Source organism: Procambarus clarkii, chromosome 87, assembly GCF_040958095.1.
Source record: "Procambarus clarkii isolate CNS0578487 chromosome 87, FALCON_Pclarkii_2.0, whole genome shotgun sequence".
Taxonomy (NCBI): Eukaryota; Metazoa; Arthropoda; class Malacostraca; order Decapoda; family Cambaridae; genus Procambarus; species Procambarus clarkii.
The window spans coordinates 6,455,227-6,480,886 of record NC_091236.1 but is presented as its reverse complement, the minus strand read 5'-3'; the positions used below and the strand labels follow the sequence as shown (position 1 = coordinate 6,480,886).

At 46.2% G+C, this 25,660-nt stretch overlaps 1 protein-coding gene and 1 non-coding gene across 8 annotated transcripts in view; both read left to right on the top strand.

Moving 5' to 3' along the window:
- CASK (peripheral plasma membrane protein CASK) overlaps window positions 1-25,660 on the top strand; it is a 942,297-nt gene that overhangs the window by 682,969 nt on the left and 233,668 nt on the right. The window lies entirely within an intron of this gene.
- On the top strand, window positions 4,258-4,376 carry LOC123747108 (5S ribosomal RNA). The gene has a single exon (XR_006771634.1). It is a non-coding gene; the product is annotated as a 5S ribosomal RNA (ribosomal RNA).

Here is a 25,660-nt window from a genome sequence, read left to right as displayed (position 1 = left end):
TACTGGTGCAGAGTCTGGGTCATACTGGTGCAGTGTCTGGGTCATACTGGTGCTTTGTGAGCCTGGGTCATACTGGTGCAGTGTGAGTCTGGGTCATACTGGTGCAATGTGAGTCTGGGGTCATACTGGTGTAGTGTGAGCCTTGCTCATACTGATGCAGTGTGAGTCTTTGTCATACTGGTGTAGTGTGAGCCTAGGTCATACTGGTGCAGTGTGAGCCTTGCTCATACTGGTGCAGTGAGCCTTGCTCATACTGGTGCAGTGAGCCTTGCTCATACTGGTGCAGTGAGCCTTGCTCATACTGGTGCAGTGAGCCTTGCTCATACTGGTGCAGTGTGAGCCTTGCTCATACTGGTGCAGTGAGTCTTGCTCATACTGGTGCAGTGAGTCTTGCTCATACTGGTGCAGTGAGAGCCTCACTGGACAGAGTTGTACATCAAGAGTGACATTTGTCATGAAGTAGTGTTGAACAGTGTTATGATGAGTTATGATGAGTATCAGGTGTCTACATGAATAGTTATCATCACCTGTCGCGGTGTTGGTCCCCCTCCCGTCAGGTAGACACTCCTTCGCTTCACACGTGGTGTTCGGTTGTGTTCGAACTGGCTTTTGTTTGAAGTTTTTGTTCGGAAACTTTCACAATTCTGCTCTCTCTTCTTAACTATTTTGTAAATTCTCATTATACATTGTTTTCTCCTTGTGTTGTTATCTACCCTCTTTATCTCCCTCCCTGCCTGCCTCCCCGTTCTGACGTGCGTAATAAGTTTAAAAGGTGATTCATTACGGGTCTGGCAAGTTGCAGGAGACTGAAGAGTAATGATCTTATTGGTGGCTTGTTTTATCGTCTGTACATGATATGCTTTAACTTGCAGTGGTGGCTTTGTTGGTCCAGTGGTGGCTTTGTTGGTCCAGTGGTGGCTTTGTTGGTCCAGTGGTGGCTTTGTTGGTCCAGTGGTGGCTTTGTTGGTCCAGTGGTGGCTTTGTTGGTCCAGTGGTGGCTTTGTTGGTCCAGTGGTGGCTTTGTTGGTCCAGTGGTGGCTTTGTTGGTCCAGTGGTGGTCCCCAGTGGTGGCTTTGTTGGTCCAGTGGTGGCTTTGTTGGTCCAGTGGTGGTCCCTAGTTGTGGCTTTGTTGGTCCAGTGGTGGCTTTGTTGGTCCAGTGGTGATCCCCAGTGGTGGCTTTGTTCGTCCAGTGGTGGCTTTGTTGGTCCAGTGGTGGCTTTGTTGGTCCAGTGGTGGTGGTGGTCCCCAGTGGTGGCTTTACGTGCCGGGCTGGTGTGGAGGACCCTGGGGACACAGGGGTGCCACCCTACCCTCCACCAGAGCTGGTGACTGCGGTAAGTTGACCAGCCTGGCGGACTGGTCGTGTACACACACGCTGAGAGCGTCACCCCTGGTCGTTCTCTGGTCGTGCTCTGGACGACCATAGTCGCACGACGACGGCTGCCTCGCTTGAAACTCTTCTCCACTCTCAGAAGAAAATGTATATATGCTGGTTAGCATTGTAAATGTGTGGCCACGTCTGTGGTAGTTAACAATAATAATAATTAAAAAAATCCAGTTGTTAGTGAACAAATCCACAAGGGCCGTGACGAGGATTCGAACCTGCGTCCGGGAGCATTGCCAGTTCTTCGTGTTTTGTGAAATAGTGAAGATACGATTTATTTCAGTATTTATGTAATGATCATATTGTATGACACCATGACTATTGTGGATACAGAGAAGTACAGGAAATACATCTCTGGCGCAGAATAAATTAATATTTTGTTAGAAAACAAACCCTGTCCAGTTAATTAAGAATTTTTGAATTTATAATTGATAATTTTCATTCAATCTTTGCATGAGATGATTGCCAATTAGGGGAAATACATGGAAGGTTATCTTGAGATGATTGATGATTTGTTGGAAGATGTCCTGTCTTCCTAATTACGTAAAGGTAATTAGGTGAGAGACAGGGCCCTCTAGGGGTCGTTCACTGAACACTTTACTGAACTTATTCAAATTGGAGTTATGACAAGTTGGTGAGCAATAAGTACATTAGACGACTACATGTTACCAAAGATAAAGAAACGAAACGTCGGTATTCACTGTACATATAAGTACACATCAGTTGTGTACATCAGTTGAATACACATAAAGGAGCCGGTCGGCCGAGCGGACAGCACGCTGGACTTGTGATCCTGTGGTTCTGGGTTCGATCCCAGGCGCCGGCGAGAAACGACGGGCAGAGTTTCTTTAACCCTATGCCTCTGTTACCTAGCAGTAAAATAGGTACCTGGGTGTTAGTCAGCTGTCACGGGCTGCTTCCTGGGGGTGGAGGCCTGGTCGAGGACCGGGCCGCGGGGACACTAAAAAGCCCCGAAATCATCTCAAGATAACCTGTATTCACCTAGTTGAATTGCGGGGGTTGAATTCTGGCTCTTTCGGTCCGCCTTTTAACTGTCAATCAATCAACTATTACTAACTGCACAATTGTGTACTACAGCAGTTGTGTACTATGTAAACAGCTGCTGTAGTACACATAACTATGTATTTCCTGGAATATATACAAAAATCTTTTTTAACCTAACAAAAGCAATTTCTGCAATTAATTGAAATCATTAGTAAATATGTTCCCATGAATTAAGACCAGCATGGACAGTGCATATATATAGGTGTTCCTGAGAATTGGAGTGACATGTTTGTTGTTTAAGATTCGCTATCCGGAACAAAAAGTTCCAAGTAGCACGGGCTATGGCGAGCCCGTAGTCTCTTGGAGTGACAGTTACTTCAAGGGGACGGAGTTTATGTTAACACAATATAAACCCAAGAGACAAGAGCGCCTTAAGTGAGCTTCAGTGAACTGATTATCATATCCATCAACAAACACTTACCAACTTGTCTTAAGTGCTTGGATCTGAAAGAAAAGTTTCTTAAAGGCAGAGGATTTTTACATAAAACGTGGCCATTGTAATGGTTTGGTTGGAGAATTATAACTGAATATTTTTGTTTTGAATGCAAATGTACCTCGCAGTGGCTGAATTATTTCTAAATACCTTATCTCCCTAAGAATTTTGTACGTCACAATCATGTCTCTTCTCTCCTATCTCTTGTGTACTTACCTAGTTGTTCTTGCGGGGGTTGAGCTCTGGCTCTTTGGTCCCGCCTCTCAACTGTCAATCAACTGGTGTACAGGTTCCTGAGCCTACTGGGCTCTATCATATCTACACTTGAAACTGTGTATGGAGTCAGCCTCCACCACATCACTTCCTAGTGCATTCCATTATTTAACTACTCTGACACTGAAGAAATTCTTTCTAATGTCTCTATGCCTCATTTGGGCACTCAATTTCCACCTGTGTCCCCTAGTGCGTGTGCCCCTTGTGTTAAATAGCCCGTCTTTATCTACCCTATCAATTCCTCTGAGAATCGTGTATGTGATGATCATGTCTCTCCCCCCCTGTCTCCCAGTGACGTGAGGTTTAATTCTCAGTTCGGGTCGTTATAACTTAGTGTCTGGCTCATATGTTTTATACGCCTGAAGTTAATACCTGCTCGCGGGTGTGTGCTCTACACCAAAGGTCGAAAGTTTCGAGGAAAAGTTTGTGAAAAGAAAAGTTTTCAAAATGTAACTCGATTGTTATTTTTTTTTTTAGTGTTTGTTGCATTGTACTTTTCTTTTGAATATCTTATTAAAATTTTCTCGCTATTTCCTGTTATTCTTGTTGGCTGGTTAGTTGTTCTTGTTGGCTGGTGAGTTGTTCTTGTTGGCTGGTGAGTTGTTTCATCCTCCCGAGCGAACTATAGATTTTCCTGGTTACTTAAACGAAACACCACCACCACACAACATTTACACCACACTCACCACACCACACCACTGCACATCACACAATACAGCACTCACCACACACACACCACTCACCACACACACACACACACACCACTCACACACACACACACACAACACACACACACACCACACACACACACACACACACACACACACACACACACACACACACACACACACACACACACACAACACACACCACACACCACACACACACACACACACACACACACACACACCACACACACACACACCACACACACACACAACACACACACACACACACACACACACACACACACACACACACACACACACACACACACACACACACACACAACACACACACACACACCACACACCACACACACACACACAACACACACACACACACCACACAATACACACACACCACACAACACACACAGTTGCCAACGGCCATACCACGTTGAGAACACTGCTTCTCGTTCGATCAGCGAAGTTAAGCAACGTTGGGTTTGGTTAGTACTTGGATGGGTGACCGCCTGGAAACACCAAATGCTGTTGGCAATAATGTTTTCTCTTGGAAGTGACAACAAGGAACTTTCTGAGCCAGCACGTCACTGATCCCACAAGAGTGAGAGGCAATGATGAACCAGCTAGACTCGACCTGATATTCACCCTGAATGAGTCAGAAATAAGGGAAGTCAAAGTTGAAGCCCCCATAGGAATGAGTGACCTTTGAGTACTTGGTGGAGGTAGGGATAACCTATCCAAGGATGGGATCGGAGGGGAAAAGACTGAATTACCGTAGAGGAAAATATGACGAGATGAGGAACTTCCTCAGGGGAATACCATGGGAAACAGAACTTAGAGACAAGAATGTGCAGGTCATGATGGATTTTGTCACCCAGAAGTGCCAGGAAGCTGCAGACAGGTTTATCCCCGTCCAAAAGGAGAAAAGCGAAAAACAACAGAAAAACCCATGGTTCAACCAAAGGTAGCAAAGCAACTGAGCAAAAGAACATGGAGGAACTAGAGAAATTACAGAACACCAGAGAGCAGGGAGAGATGCCAGAGGGCCAGGAATGAGTACATCAGAGAGGAGGGAAGCAGAGAGAGACAGTATGAAAATGACATCGCGAGTAAAGCCAAGACCCAACCAAAGCTGCTCCACAGCCAAATCAGGAGGAAAACAGCAGTGAAGGAACAAGTGATGAAACTGAGAAAAGGGGAGAACAGATACACAGAGAATGACAAGGAGGTGTGTGAAGAACTCGACAAGAGATTCCAGGAGGTCTTCACAATAGAACAAGGAGAAGTCCCTGCACTAAATGAGGAGGCAAACCAAGCAACCTTGGAGGAATTTGACCTGACCAGTGATGAGGTCAAAAGGTGTCTGTTGGAACTGAATGTGACAAAGGCTGTTGGGCCTGACAGAATCTCATCGTGGATACTAAAGGAAGGTGCAGAAGTACTATGTGTGCCACTCTATGGTGTATAACAGGTCACTGGAAATAGGAGTCCTACCAGAAAGTTGGAAGACAGCTAATGTAGTCCCAATATACAAGAAGGGTGACAGGCAAGAGGCACTGAACTACAGGCCAGTTTCCTTAACTTGTATACCATGCAAGGTGATGGAGAAGATCGCGAGGAAAAGGCTCGTAGAGCATCTGAAGGGAAATAGCTTTGTAACACCACCAACATGGGTTCAGAGATGGTAATTCGTGCCTCACAGGTTTAATAGAATTCTATGACCAGGCAACAAAAATTAGGCAGGAAAGAGAAGGGTGGGCAGACTGCATATTCCTGGACTGTCAGAAAGCCTTTGACACAGTACCCCATAAATGGCTGTTAAAAAAGTTGGAGCAACAGGCAGGAGTAAAAGGGAAGGAGCTCCAGTGGATGAGGGAGTACTTAAGCAATAGGAAACAGCGAGTAACGGTGAGGGGGGAGACATCAGAGTGGCGAGATGTCACCAGCGGAGTCCCACAGGGCTCAGTACTTGGACCCATCCTGTTTCTAATATGTGTAAACGATCTTCCAGAGAGTATAGACTCATTCCTCTCAATGTTTGCTGATGATGCAAAAATTATGAGAAGAATCAAGACAGATGAAGATAGACAGAGACTACAGGATGACCTGGACAAACTGGAGGAATGGTCTAGAAAATGGCTACTAAAGTTCAACTCAGGAAAGTGTAAAGTAATGAAATTAGGCGAAGGTAGCAGGAGGCTGAACACAAGGTACCATCTAGGGGGTGAAATCCTGCAAGAGTCAAATAGAGAGAAAGATCTGGGGGTTGATATCACACCGAACCTGTCCCCAGAGGATCACATCAAAAGGATATCATCAGCAGCATATGCCAGGTTGGCCAACATAAGAACTGCCTTTAGAAACTTGTGTAAGGAATCGTTCAGGACCCTGTATACCACTTACGTCAGACTAATCCTGGAGTATGCAGCTCCAGCCAGGAGTCCATACCTAGGTAAAGACAAGGTAAAGTTAGAGAAGAATCAGCGGTATGCCACTTGGCTCGTCCCGGAACTGAGAGAAATGAGCTACGAGGAAAGACTAAAGAAGTTGAACCTCACGTCCCTGGAAAACAGAAGAGTAAGGAAAGACATGATAACCACCTACAAAATTCTCAGGGGAATTGACAGGGTGGACAAAGACAAACTCTTCAGCACGGGTGGGACACGAACAAGGGGACACAGGTGGAAACTTAGTACCTAAATGAGCCACAGAGTAGAAAGAATTTGTTCAGTGTCAGAGTAGTTAATAAATGGAATGTACTAGCAAGTGATGTTGTGGAGGCTGACTCCATACACAGTTTCAAATGTAGATATGATAGAGCCCAGTAGGCTCAGGAATCTGTACACCAGTTGATTGACAGTTGAGAGGCGGCACCAAAGAGCCAGAGCTCAACCCCCGCAAGCACAACTAGGTGAGTACAACACTACCAAAGCACTACCCTACTGCCATCATTCCACCTTTTCCAAACCTCGCATCCTGGCCCCTTGGACAGCCGCTAGATAAAATGTATTCGTGAATACATGACCTCGCTGCAGCAGGCGAGATCGCCAATCATGTAGCGAGGCATGAGGAATTGGTGTTACTGAGGAAGGGATCTCAGTGTTATTGTCATATTTACCAGCGCGAGTTGACGTGTACCGAGATGATGGCTGCCAGACTCGGCTATTGTAAGGGAACCTGGGGACTAACACTCCAGAGTTGCTGGTTATTAGAGTGAAGGAGAGTGCAGAGATGAGGCAGGCAGCCTCCGGCGGGGCTGGGATGGAGAATGGACTCGGGGCTGCGTCAGTAAGGACAAACAGGCTTGTCTGACGGTGCTGTGTTGCTTGAGCTGCCAGCTGATCCTCGGAGGGTTATCAGTGAGCTACCAGCCCCCTGGTGTGTGTTATCAGTGAGCTACCAGCCCCTGGTGTGTGTTATCATAATACTGCACACACTCGTACACTCCGCCAGCTGTACGGCCTACACTGACAACACTGTAAGCGTCACAGCTCCACGTGTTGTTCTTCTCTCATCAAGTATAAGAAATATTGCCGGAACAACCGTGACCCAAATAAAGGTACCGTGATATAAATTAACAAATCCACAAGGGCCGTGACGAGGATTCGAACCTGCGTCCGGGAGCATCCCAGACACTGCCTTAATCGACTGCCTTAATCTGCCCTTGTGGATTTGTTCATTTGATGCATCACGTTATTGTGATCTCTGTGTGTGGTACCGTGATATATTTTAGATCCCTTTTTACAGGAGTAATCTGATTAGTAATTATTTTTTTCAAATGACGGCTGTTCTGGACATATGATATATAATTTTATAAGGAATTTCTTATATAAGAAACTGCACTCTTCCCGTCAGATTACTATAGTAAAAAGGGATCTAAAGTATATAGTTTCTTACGCACCATGAGTTACTCTGAGAAAAGTCCATTGAAGAATCTTTTACAACATTTTATCTTCAGGAAGACTTTGGATTTATTTTTCTTAACACCAGCACCATTGGGTCTTTAAATATAAAGATTGTGTACATGTTCCTGTGTGCGCTGGTGTCCAATACATGTATAAATGTTTCAGCTGTGACGCGGGATGTGTGAGAAGTTCTATTCGGGATTCAACATTAGGATACTGAAACACAGGAGGATATTCCCTTCAGGACGGGTCTTCCATTTATGAAGTCAGTTTTTTCAGACATTAGGACTCAGTATCATGGCTGGTCATTGTTTACATGAGTCCGACTTTTAACATTTTGGACTCGTGAATGGAGAGTCTGACCAGGGGCCAGATTCACGAAAGTACTTACGAACCTGTACATCTTTTCTCAATCTTTGGCGGCTTTGTTTCCAATTATTAAACAGTTAATGAACTCCGAAGCACCAGGAGGCTGTTTATAACAATAACAACAGTTGAATGGCAAGTTTTCATGCTTGTAAACTGTTTAATAAATGTAACCAAAGCCGTCAAAGATTTAGGAAAGATGTACACGTTCGTAAGTGCTTGCGTAAGTGCTTTCGTGAATCTGGCGCCTGACCTAAATCACAACGACTGTCTCTGACCTGCGAATTATGGAGTCGTTATACATTTGGGTTATACATCGGCCTGTTAAACAATAATGCGTCAACTACCCACTTGTATACTGAGTAACATTTCATTAAGTGTTTGTTCAACGCATGTGTCATTGTCGCGTCATTATATTCTTGTTTAGTCCCCCCTTGATATGTGTTGTTGGTGCTCCTTTATAAAGCAAGTTGTACTTTATAATTATCCGTTTAAATGTGATACTGAAAATAACAATTGGGTGTCTATTAATTTATAATATTTGGGTTTGTTTGTGTGACTCTGTTATGGGTAATTTGGTAATGATTGGGTTAATTGGGTCTTACTTAGAATCTTTGAATCTTTAGCATCTTAATTGTGACTTTTATTTACTCCTTATTGTCTTTGTTGAATGTTATCATGTCTTTGTTTGATCATTACGTGAGTTGACTTTGTATATTTAAATTTTTTCGTTTTTATCTATGTTTAATTACTAGTGTTATGTTGGTCTCTTATGAATATAATCATGTTTTCAGTGTATGTTGTTAATTTTAATTAGATTTTTTAGTATTTTAGATATGATGATTAATATTAGTGAGTGTTCGAAACATTGTGGGTTTTGAATTGAGAAGTAAATATATTATTTAAACAAGATATTCGTATTGGCAATCGTGTTCCTCTTTATCGTAAAGTTAAGACAACATCTTTATATATATATATATATATATATATATATATATATATATATATATATATATATATATATATATATATATATATATATATATATATATATATATATATGTGTGTGTGTGTGTGTGTATGTATATCACGAAAATAAACACGTGATTAAAAATGTGACAATGTCAGACCACGGAGGAAAAATGAAACAGGAATTTCCTTAAGTACTTTCGTATATTAATACATCTTCAGAAGGAGTCTTCGTGGTCTGACATTGTCATATATATATATATATATATATATATATATATATATATATATATATATATATATATATATATATATATATATAATATATATATATATGAGAGAGAGAGGAGGGAAGAATAAGGAACAATTAAGCCTTATCCCGTCATTAATCTCCTCACATTCCCTTGCTATATCCCTCTGTAATATCCTGCCTGAATATATCCCGCTCACTTCCACTCATATCCTTAATGACTGACAATAGACGTTGTTGTCAGCCCGGCCAACAAGGACACATTTCCCCGTCGACGGCAGTATTGCTCCAACTAAATCAATTTGCGGCTACGATGTGGGCTGGTGGTTGTGTTTGTCAGAGGAGCAAGAGGGGCAGGTATTGCTGCCTCGAGGACCTCACAGCCTCAGTTATTGGCGACTTCAGGGACCCGGAAGAGGTCTAGTTATTGGTGCCTTGAAGGATGTCAGGGACGCTCCATTGATGTCTGTTTTTAGGGTATAAGGGCCCGTGGCCCATTTATTGGTTGATTCAGTTCTTTTAGATTCAGTTGTTCGGAACTAAATGTTGCAAGTAGCACGGGCTATGGTGAGCCCGTAGTGGACTTAACCCGGCACAGGAGCGGGGCAAGTAGCACGGGCTATGGTGAGCCCGTAGTGGACTTAACCCGGCACAGGAGCAGGGCAAGTAGCACGGGCTATGGTGAGCCCGTAGTGGACTTACCTGGCACAGGAGCGGGGCAAGTAGCACGGGCTATGGTGAGCCCGTAATGGATTTACCCGGCACAGGAGCGGGGCAAGTAACACGGGCTATGGTGAGCCCGTAGTGGACTTACCTGGCACAGGAGCGGGGCAAGTAGCACGGGCTATGGTGAGCCCGTAGTGGACTTACCTGGCACAGGAGCGGGGCAAGTAGCACGGGCTATGGTGAGCCCGTAGTGGGCCTCACCTGGCACAGGAGCGGGGCAAGTAGCGCGGGCTATGGTGACCCCGTAGTGGACTTACCCGGCACAGGAGCGGGGCAAGTAGCGCGGGCTATGGTGAGCCCGTAGTGGACTTACCTGGCACAGGAGCGGGGCAAGTAGCGCGGGCTATGGTGAGCCCGTAGTGGACTTACCTGGCACAGGAGCGGGGCAAGTAGCGCGGGCTATGGTGAGCCCGTAGTGGACTTACCTGGCACAGGAGCGGGGCTGTAACTGTGGCTACTCTCTCTCCTTCCCCTTTCCCTCTCTTTCTCTCCTTCCCCCCTTCCCTCTTCTTCCCCCTTCCCTCTCTCTCCTTCCTCCCTCTCTCTCCTTCTCTCCTCCTTGCTTCTGTTGTATCCATGTGATCTGAACTTGAGGATCGTGGCCAAGACTATAGTGTCTCCCCTTCTTTCTTCCTCCCTCCTGCTTCCTTCATACACTCTCTCCTGTTTTCCCTCTTCCTTCTTCCCTTCCACATTTGTCATCTCCACCTTCAGCGTCTCTCTCATCTCTGGTGTTTACATTTTTTTTCCAACGAATTTATTACTTGTCATTGAGTGAGCTCGTATATTATTGTTTCTGTGGCAAGCAGTGTTCTTCCCCCCTAGTCGTGCACCCCCCAGGCTGGTCGTACACACCCCCAGGCTGGTCGTGCACCCCCCAGGCTGGTTGTACACACCCCCAGGCTGGTCGTACACACCCCCAGGCTGGTCGTACACCCCCCAGGCTGGTCGTACACACCCCCAGGCTGGTCGTACACCCCCCAGGCTGGTTGTACACACCCCCAGGCTGGTCGTACACACCCCCAGGCTGGTCGTACACCCCCCAGGCTGGTCGTACACCCCCCAGGCTGGTCGTGCACCCCCCAGGCTGGTCGTACACACCCCCAGGCTGGTCGTACACCCCCCAGGCTGGTTGTACACACCCCCAGGCTGGTTGTACACCCCCAGGCTGGTCGTGCACCCCCGGCTGGTCGTACACCCCCCAGGCTGGTCGTACACCCCCCAGGCTGGTCGTGCACCCCCAGGCTGGTCGTGCACCCCCAGGCTGGTCGTACACCCCCCAGGCTGGTCGTACACCCCCCAGGCTGGTTGTACACCCCCAGGCTGGTCGTACACACCCCCAGGCTGGTCGTACACCCCCAGGCTGGTCGTGCACCCCCAGGCTGGTCGTACACCCCCAGGCTGGTCGTGCACCCCCAGGCTGGTCGTACACCCCCAGGCTGGTCGTGCACCCCAGGCTGGTCGTGCACCCCCAGGCTGGTCGTACACACCCAGGCTGGTCGTGCACCCCCCAGGCTGGTCGTGCACCCCCAGGCTGGTCGTGCACCCCCAGGCTGGTTGTACACCCCCCAGGCTGGTCGTGCACCCCCCAGGCTAGTCGTGCACCCCCAGGCTGGTCGTGCACCCCCCAGGCTGGTCGTGCACTCCCCCAGGTTGGTCGTGCACCCCAGGCTGGTCGTGCACCCCCCAGGCTGGTCGTGCACTCCCCCAGGTTGGTCGTGCACCCCAGGCTGGTCGTGCACATCCAGGCTGGTCGTACACCTCCAGGCTGGTCGTACACACCCCCAGGCTGGTCGTACACCCCCCAGGCTGGTCGTACACCCCCAGGCTGGTCGTGCACCCCAGGCTGGTCGTGCACCCCCCAGGCTGGTCGTGCACCCCCCAGGCTGGTCGTGCACCCCCCAGGCTGGTCGTGCACCCCCCAGGCTAGTCGTGCACCCCCAGGCTGGTCGTGCACCCCCAGGCTGGTCGTGCACTCCCCAGGCTGGTCGTGCACCCCCCTGGTCGTGCACCCCCTCCTGGTCGTGCACCCTCAGGCTGGTCGTGCACCCCAGGCTGGTCGTGCACCCCCAGATAGGTCGTGCACCCCCAGACTGGTCGTGCACCTCCAGGCTGGTCGTACACCCCCCAGGCTGGTTGTACACCCCCAGGCTGGTCGTACACACCCCCAGGCTGGTCGTACACCCCCCAGGCTGGTCGTACACCCCCCAGGCTGGTCGTACACTCCCCCAGGCTGGTCGTACACCCCCAAGCTGGTCGTAAAAACCACAGGCTGGTCGTGCACCCCTCAGGCTGGTCGTGCACCCCCCAGGCTGGTCGTACACCCCCCATAGGCTGATCGTACACCCCCCAGGCTGGTCGTACACCCCCAGGCTGGTCGTACACCCCCCATAGGCTGGTCGTACACCCCCCATAGGCTGGTCGTACACCCCCCATAGGCTGGTCGTACATCCCCCATAGGCTGGTCGTACACCCCTCAGGCTGGTCGTACACCCCCCCAGGCTGGTCGTACACCCCCCAGGCTGGTCGTGCACCCCTCCAGGCTGGTCGTACACCCTCAGGCTGGTCGTACACCCCCCAGGCTGGTCATACACCCCCCAGGCTGGTCGTATACCCCCCAAGCTGGGCGTACACCCCCCCTGGTCGTACACCCCCCAGGCTGGTCGTACACCCCCCCCTGGTCGTACACCCCCCAGGCTGGTCGTACACCCCCAGGCTGGTCGTACACCCCCCCAGGCTGGTCGTACACCCCCCTGGCTGGTCGTACACCCCCAGGCTGGTCGTACAACCCCCAGGCTGGTCGTACACCCCCAGGCTGGTCGTACACCCCCCAGGCTGGTCGTGCACTCCCAGGCTGGTCGTACACCCCCAGGCTGGTCGTACACCCCCAGGCTGGTCGTACACCCCCAGGCTGGTCGTACACCCCCCAGGCTGGTCGTACACCCCGCAGGCCAAAATGTAGCTCTGGCGTCGAATTTGGGATGTTTGGGATATTTTGAAAACTGCAGGGGGGTTTGAGCAAAATGTGACCCTCCGCCGCTTTCTGTAATTGCCAAATTTTCAGTATAAAAAGTCGGAATTTCAAACTGCGAATAGGTGCAGAGAGCCAGAATTTGGGTCCAAAATATGGCTCAGGTATCGAATTTTGGATGTTTGGGATATTTTGAAAACTGCAGGGGAGTTTGGGCAAAATGTGACCCACCGCCGCTTTCAGTAATTGGCAGATTTTTGGTATAAAAAGTAGGATTTTCAAACTGCGAATAGGTGCAGAGATCCAGAATTTGGGTCCAAAATATGGCTCAGGTATCGAATTTGGGATGTTTGGGATATTTTGAAAATTGCAGGGGGGGGGGGGTTTGGGCAAAATGTGACCCACCGCTGCTTTCAGTAATTGGCATATTTTCGGTATAAAAATTCGGAATTTTAAACTGCGAATAGGTGCAGAGAGCCAGAATTTGGGTCCAAAATATTACTCAGGTATCGAATTTGGAATGTTTGGGATATTTTAAAAACTGCAGGGGGGTTTGGGCAAAATGTGACCCACCGCCGATTCCAGTAATTGGCATATTTTTGGTATAAAAAGTCGGAATTTCAAACTGCGAATAGGTGCAGAGAGCCAGAATTTGGTTCCAAAATATGACTCGGGTATCGAATTTAGAATGTTAGGGATATTTTGAAAACTGCAGGGGGGGGTTTGGGCAAAATGTGACCCATCGCCGCTTTCAGTAATTGACATATTTTTGGTATAAAAAGTCGGAATTTCAAACTGCGAATAGGTGCAGGGAGCCAGAATTTGGGTCCAAAATATGGCTCAGGTATCGAATTTGGGATGTTTGGGATATTTTGAAAACTGCAGGGGGGTTTGGGCAAAATGTGACCCACCGCCGCTTTCAGTAATTGGCATATTTTTTGTATAAAAAGACGGAATTTCAAACTGCGAATAGCTGCAGAAAGCCAGAATTTCGGTCCAAAATATGGCTCAGGTATCGAATTTGGGATGTATGGGATATTTTGAAAACTGCAGGGGGGTTTGGGCAAAATGTGACCCACCGCCGCTTTCAATAATTGGCAGATTTTTGGTATAAAAAGTCAGAATTTCAAACTGCGAATAGGTGCAGAGAGCCAGAATTTGGGTCCAAAATATGGCTCAGGTATCGAATTTGGGATGTTTGGGATATTTTGAAAACTGCTGGGGGGTTTGGGCAAAATGTGACCCACCGCCGCTTTCAGTAATTGGCATATTTTCGGTATAAAAATTCGGAATTTCAAACTGCGAATAGGTGCAGAGAGCCAGAATTTGGGTCCAAAATATGGCTCAGGTATCGAATTTGGGGTGTTTGGGATATTTTGAAAACTGCAGGGGGGTTTGGGCAAAATGTGACCCACCGCCGCTTTCAGTAATTGGCATATTTTTTGTATAAAAAGACGGAATTTCAAACTGCGAATAGGTGCAGAGAGCCAGAATTTGGGTCCAAAATATGGCTTAGGTATCGAATTTAGGATGTTTGGGATATTTTGAAAACTGCGGGGGGGGGTTTGGGCAAATTGTACCCACCACCGCTTTCAGTAATTGGCATATTTTTGGTATAAAATTCGAAATTTTAAACTGCGAATAGGTGCAGAGAGCCAGAATTTAGGTCCAAAATATGGCTCAGGTATCGAATTTGGGATGTTTGGGATATTTTGAAAACTGCAGGGGGGTTTGGGCAAAATGTGACCCACCGCCGCTTTCAGTAATTGGCATGATTTCAGTATAAAAAGTCGGAATTTCAAACTGCGAATACGTGCAGAGAGCCAGATTTTGCCTCCAAAATGTGGCTCTGGCGTCGAATTTAGGATGTTTGGGATATTTTGAATACTGCAGGGGGGTTTGGGCAAAATGTCACCCACCGCCGCTTTCAGTAATTGGCATATTTTCGGTATAAAAAGTCAGAATTTCAAACTGCGAATACGTGCAGATAAGACAGATTTTGGTTCCAAAATGTGGCTCTGGCGTCGAATTTGGGATGTTTGGGATATTTTGAAAACTGCAGGGGGGTTTGAGCAAAATGTGACCCACCGCCGCTTTCTGTAATTGTCATATTTTCGGTATAAAAAGTCGAAATTTCGAAATGCGAATATGTGCAGACAATCCGATTTTGGATCCAAAATGTGACTCTGGCGTCGAATTTAGGATGTTTGGGATATTTTGAAAACTGCAGGGGGGTTTGAGCAAAATGTGACCCACCGCCGCTTTCTGTAATTGGCAAATTTTCAGTATAAAAAGTCGGAATTTCAAACTGCGAATAGGTGCAGAGAGCCAGAATTTGGGTCCAAAATATGGCTCAGGTATCGAATTTGGGTTGTTTGGGATATTTTGAAAATTGCAGGGGGGGTTTGGGCAAAATGTGACCCACCGCTGCTTTCAGTTATTGGCATATTTTCGGCATAAAAATTCGGAATTTTAAACTGCGAATAGGTGCAGAGAGCCAGAATTTGGGTCCAAAATATTACTCAGGTATCGAATTTGGAATGTTTGGGATATTTTGCAGGGGGGTTTGGGCAAAATGTGACCCACCGCCGCTTTCAATAATTGGCAGATTTTTGGTATAAAAAGTCGGAATTTCAAACTGCGAATAGGTGCAGGGTGCGAGAATTTGGGTCCAAAATATGGCTCAGTTATCGAATTTGGGGTGTTTGGGATATTTTGAAAACTGCAGGGGGGTTTGGGCAAAATGTGACCCACCGCCGCTTTCAATAATTGGCATATTTTTGGTATAAAAAGTCGAAATTTCCAACTGCGAATACGTGCAGAGAGCCAGAATTTCGGTCCAAAATATGGCTCAGGTATTGAATTTGGGATGTTTGGGATATTTTGAAACCTGCAGGGGCGGTTTGGGCAAAATGTGACCCACCGCTGCTTTCAATAATTGGCATATTTTCAATATAAAAATTCGGAATTTTAAACTGCGAATAGGTGCAGAGAGCCAGAATTTGGGTCCAAAATATTACTCGGGTATCGAATTTGGAATGTTTGGGATATTTTAAAAACTGCAGGGGGGTTTGGGCAAAATGTGACCCATCGCCGCTTTCAGTAATTGACATATTTTTGGTATAAAAAGTCGGAATTTCAAACTGCGAATAGGTGCAGAGAGCCAGAATTTAGGTCCAAAATATGGCTCAGGTATCGAATTTGGAATGTTTGGGATATTTTGAAAACTGCAGGGGGGTTTGGGCAAAATGTGACCCACCGCCGCTTTCAGTAATTGGCAGATTTTTGGTATAAAATTCGAAATTTTAAACTGCGAATAGGTGCAGAGAGCCAGAATTTAGGTCCAAAATATGGCTCAGGTATCGAATTTGGGATGTTTGGGATATTTTGAAAACTGCAGGGGGGTTTGGGCAAAATGTGACCCACCGCCGCTTTCAGTAATTGGCATGATTTCAGTATAAAAAGTCGGAATTTCAAACTGCGAATACGTGCAGAGAGCCAGATTTTGCCTCCAAAATGTGGCTCTGGCGTCGAATTTAGGATATTTGGGATATTTTGAATACTGCAGGGGGATTTGGGCAAAATGTCACCCACCGCCGCTTTCAGTAATTGGCATATTTTCGGTATAAAAAGTCAGAATTTCAAACTGCGAATACGTGCAGATAAGACAGATTTTGGTTCCAAAATGTGGCTCTGGCGTCGAATTTGGGATGTTTGGGATATTTTGAAAACTGCAGGGGGGTTTGAGCAAAATGTGACCCACCGCCGCTTTCTGTAATTGTCATATTTTCGGTATAAAAAGTCGAAATTTCGAAATGCGAATATGTGCAGACAATTCGATTTTGATCCAAAATGTGACTCTGGCGTCGAATTTAGGATGTTTGGGATATTTTGAAAACTGCAGGGGGGTTCGAGCAAAATGTGACCCACCGCCGCTTTCTGTAATTGGCAAATTTTCAGTATAAAAAGTCGGAATTTCAAACTGCGAATAGGTGCAGAGAGCCAGAATTTGGGTCCAAAATATGGCTCAGGTATCGAATTTGGGTTGTTTGGGATATTTTGAAAATTGCAAGGGGGGTTTGGGCAAAATGTGACCCACCGCTGCTTTCAGTAATTGGCATATTTTCGGTATAAAAATTCGGAATTTTAAACTGCGAATAGGTGCAGAGAGCCAGAATTTGGGTCCAAAATATGGCTCAGGTATCGAATTTGGGATGTTTGGGATATTTTGAAAACTGCAGGGGGGTTTGGGCAAAATGTGACCCACCGCCGCTTTCAGTAATTGACATATTTTTGGTATAAAAAGTCGGAATTTCAAACTGCGAATAGGTGCAGGGTGCGAGAATTTGGGTCCAAAATATGGCTCAGGTATCGAATTTGGGGTGTTTGGGATATTTTGAAAACTGCAGGGGGGTTTGGGCAAAATGTGACCCACCGCCGCTTTCAGTAATTGGCAGATTTTGGGTATAAAAAGTCAGAATTTCAAACTGCGAATAGGTGCAGAGAGCCAGAATTTGGGTCCAAAATATGGCTCAGGTATCGAATTTGGGATGTTTGGGATATTTTGAAAACTGCAGGGTGGTTTGGTCAAAATGTGACCCACCGCCGCTTTCAGTAATTGGCATATTTTTGGTATAAAAAGTCGAAATTTCCAACTGCGAATACGTGCAGAGAGCCAGAATTTGGGTCCAAAATATAGCTCAGGTATTGAATTTGGGATGTTTGGGATATTTTGAAAACTGCAGGGGGGTTTGGGCAAAATGTGACCCACCGCCGCTTTCAGTAATTGACATATTTTTGGTATAAAAAGTCGGAATTTCAAACTGCGAATAGGTGCAGAGAGCCAGAATTTGGGTCCAAAATATGGCTCAGGTATCGAATTTGGGATGTTTGGGATATTTTGAAAATTGCAGGGGCGGTTTGGGCAAAATGTGACCCACCGCTGCTTCAGTAATTGGCATATTTTCAATATAAAAATTCGGAATTTTAAACTGCGAATAGGTGCAGAGAGCCAGAATTTGGGTCCAAAATATTACTCGGGTATCGAATTTGGAATGTTTGGGATATTTTAAAAACTGCAGGGGGGTTTGGGCAAAATGTGACCCACCGCCGCTTTCAGTAATTGGCAGATTTTTGGTATAAAAAGTCAGAATTTCAAACTGCGAATAGGTGCAGAGAGCCAGAATTTGGGTCCAAAATATGGCTCAGGTATCGAATTTGGGATGTTTGGGATATTTTGAAAACTGCTGGGGGGTTTGGGCAAAATGTGACCCACCGCCGCTTTCAGTAATTGGCAGATTTTTGGTATAAAAAGTCGGATTTTCAAACTGCGAATAGGTGCAGAGAGCCAGAATTTGGGTCCAAAATATGGCTCAGGTATCGAATTTGGGATGTTTGGGATATTTTGAAAATTGCAGGGGGGGGTTTGGGCAAAATGTGACCCACCGCTGCTTTCAGTAATTGGCATATTTTCGGTATAAAAATTCGGAATTTTAAACTGCGAATAGGTGCAGAGAGCCAGAATTTGGGTCCAAAATATTACTCAGGTATCGAATTTGGAATGTTTGGGATATTTTAAAAACTGCAGGGGGGTTTGGGCAAAATATGACCCACCGCCGATTCCAGTAATTGGCATATTTTTGGTATAAAAAGTCGGAATTTCAAACTGCGAATACGTGCAGAGAGCCAGAATTTGGTTCCAAAATATGACTCGGGTATCGAATTTAGAATGTTAGGGATATTTTGAAAACTGCAGGGGGGTTTGGGCAAAATGTGACCCATCGCCGCTTTCAGTAATTGACATATTTTTGGTATAAAAAGTCGGAATTTCAAACTGCGAATAGGTGCAGAGAGCCAGAATTTGGGTCCAAAATATGGCTCAGGTATCGAATTTGGGATGTTTGGGATATTTTGAAAACTGCAGGGGGGTTTGGGCAAAATGTGACCCACCGCCGATTTCAGTAATTGGCATATTTTTTGTATAAAAAGACGGAATTTCAAACTGCGAATAGCTGCAGAAAGCCAGAAATTCGGTCCAAAATATGGCTCAGGTATCGAATTTGGGATGTATGGGATATTTTGAAAACTGCAGGGGGGTTTGGGCAAAATGTGACCCACCGCCGCTTTCAATAATTGGCAGATTTTTGGTATAAAAAGTCAGAATTTCAAACTGCGAATAGGTGCAGAGAGCCAGAATTTGGGTCCAAAATATGGCTCAGGTATCGAATTTGGGATGTTTGGGATATTTTGAAAACTGCAGGGGGGTTTGGGCAAAATGTGACCCACCGCCGCTTTCAGTAATTGGCATTTTTTCGGTATAAAAAGTCGGAATTTAAAACTGCGAATAGGTGCAGAGAGCCAGAATTTGGGTCCAAAATATGGCTCAGGTATCGAATTTAGGATGTTTGGGATATTTTGAAAACTGCAGGGGGGTTTGGGCAAATTGTACCCACCACCGCTTTCAGTAATTGGCATATTTTTTGTATAAAATTCGAAATTTTAAACTGCGAATAGGTGCAGAGAGCCAGAATTTGGGTCCAAAATATGGCTCAGGTATCGAATTTGGGATGTTTGGGATATTTTGAAAACTGCAGGGGGGTTTGGGCAAAATGTGACCCACCGCCGCTTTCAGTAATTGGCATGATTTCAGTATAAAAAGTCGGAATTTCAAACTTCGAATACGTGCAGAGAGCCTGATTTTGCCTCCAAAATGTGGCTCTGGCGTCGAATTTAGGATGTTTGGGATATTTTGAATACTGCAGGGGGGTTTGGGACAAAATGTGACCCACCGCCGCTTTCAGTAATTGGCATATTTTCGGTATAAAAATTCGGAATTTAAAACTGCGAATAGGTGGAGAGAGCCAGAATTTGGGTCCAAAATATGGCTCAGGTATCGAATTTGGGATGTTTGGGATATTTTGAAAACTGCAGGGGGGTTTGGGCAAAATGTGACCCACCACCGCTTTCAGTAATTGGCAGATTTTTGGTATAAAATTCGGAATTTTAAACTGCGAATAGGTGCAGAGAGCCAGAATTTGGGTCCAAAATATGGCTCAGGTATCGAATTTAGGATGTTTGGGATATTTTGAAAACTGCAGGGGGGTTTGGGCAAATTGTGACTCACCACCGCTTTCAGTAATTGGCATATTTTTGGTATGAAATTCGAAATTTTAAACTGCGAATAGGTGCAGAGAGCCAGAATTTAGGTCCAAAATATGGCTCAGGTATCGAATTTGGGATGTTTGGGATATTTTGAGAACTGCAGGGGGGTTTGGGCAAAATGTGACCCACCGCCGCTTTCAGTAATTGACATATTTTTGGTATAAAAAGTCGGAATTTCAAACTGCGAATAGGTGCAGAGAGCCAGAATTTGGGTCCAAAATATGGCTCAGGTATCGAATTTGGGATGTTTGGGATATTTTGAAAACTGCAGGGGGGTTTGGGCAAAATGTGACCCACCGCCGCTTTCAGCAATTGGCATATTTTTTATATAAAAAGTCGGAATTTCAAACTGCGAATAGGTGCAGAGAGCCAGAATTTGGGTCCAAAATATGGCTCAGGTATCGAATTTGGGATATTTTGAAAACTGCAGGGGGGTTTGGCCAAAATATGACCCATCGCCGTTTTCAGTAATTGGCATATTTTCGGTATGAAACGTCGTAATTTGAAACTGAAAATAGGTGCAGAGAGTCAGAATTCGGCTCAAAAATCAGGCTCAGGAGTCAAATTTCCGACATTTAAGACATTTTGAAAACTGCAGTGGGGTTTGGGCAAAATATGACCCATCGCCGTTTACAGTAATTGGCATATTTTCGGTATGAAACGTCGTAATTTGAAACTGAAAAAAGGTGCAGAGAGCCAGAATTCGGCTCAAAAATCACGCTCAGGAGTCAAATTTCAGACATTTCAGACTTTTTAAAACTGCAGGGGGGTTTGGGCAAAATATGACCCATCGCCGTTTTCAGTAATTGGCATATTTTCGGTATAAAAAGTCGTAATTTGAAACTGAAAATAGGTGCAGAGAGTCAGAATTTGGATAAAAAATCACGCTCAGGAGTCAAATTTCCGACATTTCAGACATTTTGAAAACTGCATGGGGGTTTGGGCAAAATATGACCCATCGCCGTTTACAGTAATTGGCATATTTTCGGTATGAAACGTCGTAATTTTAAACTGAAAATAGGTGCAGAGTCAGAATTCGGATAAAAAATCACGCTCAGGAGTCAAATTTCCGACATTTCAGACATTTTGAAACTGCAGGGGGGTTTGGGCAAAATATGACCCATTGCCGTTTACAGTAATTGGCATATTTTCGGTATGAAACGTCGTAATTTGAAACTGAAAATAGGTGCAGAGAGTCAGAATTCGGATAAAAAATCAAACCGTGCGTATTTCGCAGCTGGCGGCCAAAAATCGAGCAAATTTCGCCGCTACCGGCCAAAAATCGCGCGATTTTCCCCGCTAGCGGCGAAAATCGCTCGGTTTTTGGCCGGTAGCGGCGAAAATCGCGCGGTTTTTGCCCGCCAGCTGCGAAAATCGCATGTTTTTTGGCCGCTAGTAATCGAAAACCGCGCTTTTTTCGCTGCTAGCGGCCAAAAACCGCACGATTTTCGCCGCTAGCGGCCAAAAATCTGGCGATTTTTTCTGCTAGCGGCAAAAATCGCCCGATTTTTGCCCTCCAGCGGCGAGATTCGCCCTATTTTTGTCTTCCAGCAGCGAAATTCACCCGATTTTTGCCCGCTTCCGGCGAAAATTGCGCGATTTTTGCCTGCTAGCGGCGAAAATCGTGCGAATTTCGCCGCTAGCGGCCAAAAACCGTGCGATTTTCGCCCATAGCGGCCAATAATCGCGCGATTTTCGCCTCTAGCAGCGAAAATCGCGCGATTTTTGGCCGCTAGCAGCGAAAATCGGCCGATTTTTGACATCCAATAGCGAAATTCGCCCAATTTTTGGCCGCTTCCGGCGAAAATCGTGCGATTTTTGGCCGCCAGCTGGGAAAATCGCATGGTTTTTGGCCGCTAGCGGCGAAAATCGCGGATTTTTGCCCGCCAGCTGCAAAAATCGCACTGTTTTTGGCCGCTAGCAGCGAAAATCGCGCGGTTTTTGGCCGCTAGCAGCGAAAATCGCGCGATTTTCGCCGCTACCGGCCAAAAACCGCGCGATTTTCGCTGCTAGCGGCCAAAAACCGCGCGATTTTCGCTGCTAGCGGCCAAAAACAGTGCGATTTTTGCAGCTGGCGGGCAAAAATCCGCGATTTTCGCCGCTAGCGGCCAAAAACCATGCGATTTTCCCAGCTGGCGGCCAAAAATCGCACGATTTTCGCCGGAAGCGGCCAAAAATTGGGCGAATTTCGCTATTGGATGTCAAAAATCGGCCGATTTTCGCTGCTAGCGGCCAAAAATCGCGCGATTTTCGCTGCTAGAGGCGAAAATCGCGCGATTATTGGCCGCTATGGGCGAAAATCGCACGGTTTTTGGCCGCTAGCGGCGAAATTCGCACGATTTTCGCCGCTAGCAGGCAAAAATCGCGCAATTTTCGCCGGAAGCGGGCAAAAATCGGGTGAATTTCGCTGCTGGAAGACAAAAATAGGGCGAATCTCGCCGCTGGAGGGCAAAAATCGGGCGATTTTTGCCGCTAGACATTTTGAAAACTGCAGTGGGGTTTGGGCAAAATATGACCCATCGCCGTTTACAGTAATTGGCATATTTTCGGTATGAAACGTCGTAATTTGAAACTGAAAAAAGGTGCAGAGAGCCAGAATTCGGCTCAAAAATCACGCTCAGGAGTCAAATTTCAGACATTTCAGACTTTTTAAAACTGCAGGGGGGTTTGGGCAAAATATGACCCATCGCCGTTTTCAGTAATTGGCATATTTTCGGTATAAAAAGTCGTAATTTGAAACTGAAAATAGGTGCAGAGAGTCAGAATTTGGATAAAAAATCACGCTCAGGAGTCAAATTTCCGACATTTCAGACATTTTGAAAACTGCATGGGGGTTTGGGCAAAATATGACCCATCGCCGTTTACAGTAATTGGCATATTTTCGGTATGAAACGTCGTAATTTTAAACTGAAAATAGGTGCAGAGTCAGAATTCGGATAAAAAATCACGCTCAGGAGTCAAATTTCCGACATTTCAGACATTTTGAAACTGCAGGGGGGTTTGGGCAAAATATGACCCATTGCCGTTTACAGTAATTGGCATATTTTCGGTATGAAACGTCGTAATTTGAAACTGAAAATAGGTGCAGAGAGTCAGAATTCGGATAAAAAATCAAACCGTGCGTATTTCGCAGCTGGCGGCCAAAAATCGAGCAAATTTCGCCGCTACCGGCCAAAAATCGCGCGATTTTCCCCGCTAGCGGCGAAAATCGCTCGGTTTTTGGCCGGTAGCGGCGAAAATCGCGCGGTTTTTGCCCGCCAGCTGCGAAAATCGCATGTTTTTTGGCCGCTAGTAATCGAAAACCGCGCTTTTTTCGCTGCTAGCGGCCAAAAACCGCACGATTTTCGCCGCTAGCGGCCAAAAATCTGGCGATTTTTGCTGCTAGCGGCAAAAATCGCCCGATTTTTGCCCTCCAGCGGCGAGATTCGCCCTATTTTTGTCTTCCAGCAGCGAAATTCACCCGATTTTTGCCCGCTTCCGGCGAAAATTGCGCGATTTTTGCCTGCTAGCGGCGAAAATCGTGCGAATTTCGCCGCTAGCGGCCAAAAACCGTGCGATTTTCGCCCATAGCGGCCAATAATCGCGCGATTTTCGCCTCTAGCAGCGAAAATCGCGCGATTTTTGGCCGCTAGCAGTGAAAATCGGCCGATTTTTGACATCCAATAGCGAAATTCGCCCAATTTTTGGCCGCTTCCGGCGAAAATCGTGCGATTTTTGGCCGCCAGCTGGGAAAATCGCATGGTTTTTGGCCGCTAGCGGCGAAAATCGCGGATTTTTGCCCGCCAGCTGCAAAAATCGCACTGTTTTTGGCCGCTAGCAGCGAAAATCGCGCGGTTTTTGGCCGCTAGCAGCGAAAATCGCGCGGTTTTTGGCCGGTAGCGGCGAAAATCGCGGATTTTTGCCCGCCAGCTGCGAAAATCGCACTGCTTTTGGCCGCTAGCAGCGAAAATCGCGAGGTTTTTGGCCGCTAGCAGCGAAAATCGCACGATTTTCGCCGCTAGCGGCCAAAAATCGCGCGATTTTCGACGGTGGAGGGCAAAAATCGGGCGATTTTTGGCCGCTAGTGGCGAAAATTGCACGATTTTTGGCCGCTTGCGGCGAAAATCGCGCGATTTTTGCCCGCGAGCTGCGAAAATCGCACGGTTTTTAGCCGCTAGCGGCGAAAATCGCGCATTTTTTGGCCTTTACCTGCGAAAATCGGGTGATTTTTGGCCGCTAGCGGCGAAAATCGGGTGATTTTTGGCCGCTAGCGGCGAAAATCGGTCAATTTTCGCCGCTACCGGCCAAAAATCGCGCGATTTTCGCCGCTAGCGGCCAAAAACCGTGCGATATTCGCAGCTCGCGGGGAAAAATCGCCCGATTTTCGCCGCTAGCGGCCTCAAAAACTGGGCTACTTTCGCTTCTAATAACGTAGAAATTGGGCTACTTTTGCTACTAGTAGCCTCAAAATTGGGCTACTTTCGCTAGTAGTAGCATAGAAATTGGGCTACTTTTGCTATTAGTAGCCCAAAAATTGGGCTACTTTCGTTGCTAGAAGCCAAAAATTGGGCTCCATTCGCTACTAGTATCCCAAAAATTGGGCTACTTTTGCTACTAGTAGCCCAAATTGGACTACTTATAGCCCAAATTTTGGACTACTTTCGCTACTAGTAGCCCAAAATTGGGCTACTTTTGCTATTACTAGCCCAAAAATTTTTCAAACTAATCTAACCTTACCTAACCTAACCTTACCTAACCTAACCTAACCTAACCTAACCTAACCTGACCTGACCTAACCTAACCTGACCTAACCTTACCAAACCTAACCTCACCTAACCTAACCTAACCTAACCTAACCCAACGTAATCTAACCTAACCTAACCTAACCCAACCTAACCTAACCTTACCCAACCTAACTTCACCTAACCCAACCTAACCTAACCTAACCTAACTCAAACTAACCTAACCTAACCTAACCTAACCTAACTTAAGCTAACCTAACCTAACCTAACCTAACCTATCCTAACCAAACGTGACCAAACCTAACCTAACCTAACATAACCTAACCCAACCTAACCTAACCTAACCTAACCTAACCTTACCTAACCTAACCCAACCTAACCTAACCTAACCTAACTTAACCTAACCTGACCTAACCTAACCCAACCTAAACTAACCTAACCTAACCTAACCTAAAGTAACCTAACCTAACCTAACCTAACCTAAAGTAACCTAACCTAACCTAACCTAACATAACCTAACCAAACCTAACCTAACCTAACCTAACCTAACCTAACCTAACCAAACCCAACCTAACCTAACCTAACCTAACCTAACCTAACCTAACATAACCTAACCTAACCCAACCTAACATAACCTAACCTAACCCAACCTATTCTAACCTAACCCAAACTAACCTAACCTAACCTAACCTATCCCAACCTAACCTAACCTAACCTAACCTAACCTTACCTAACCTAACCTAACCTTA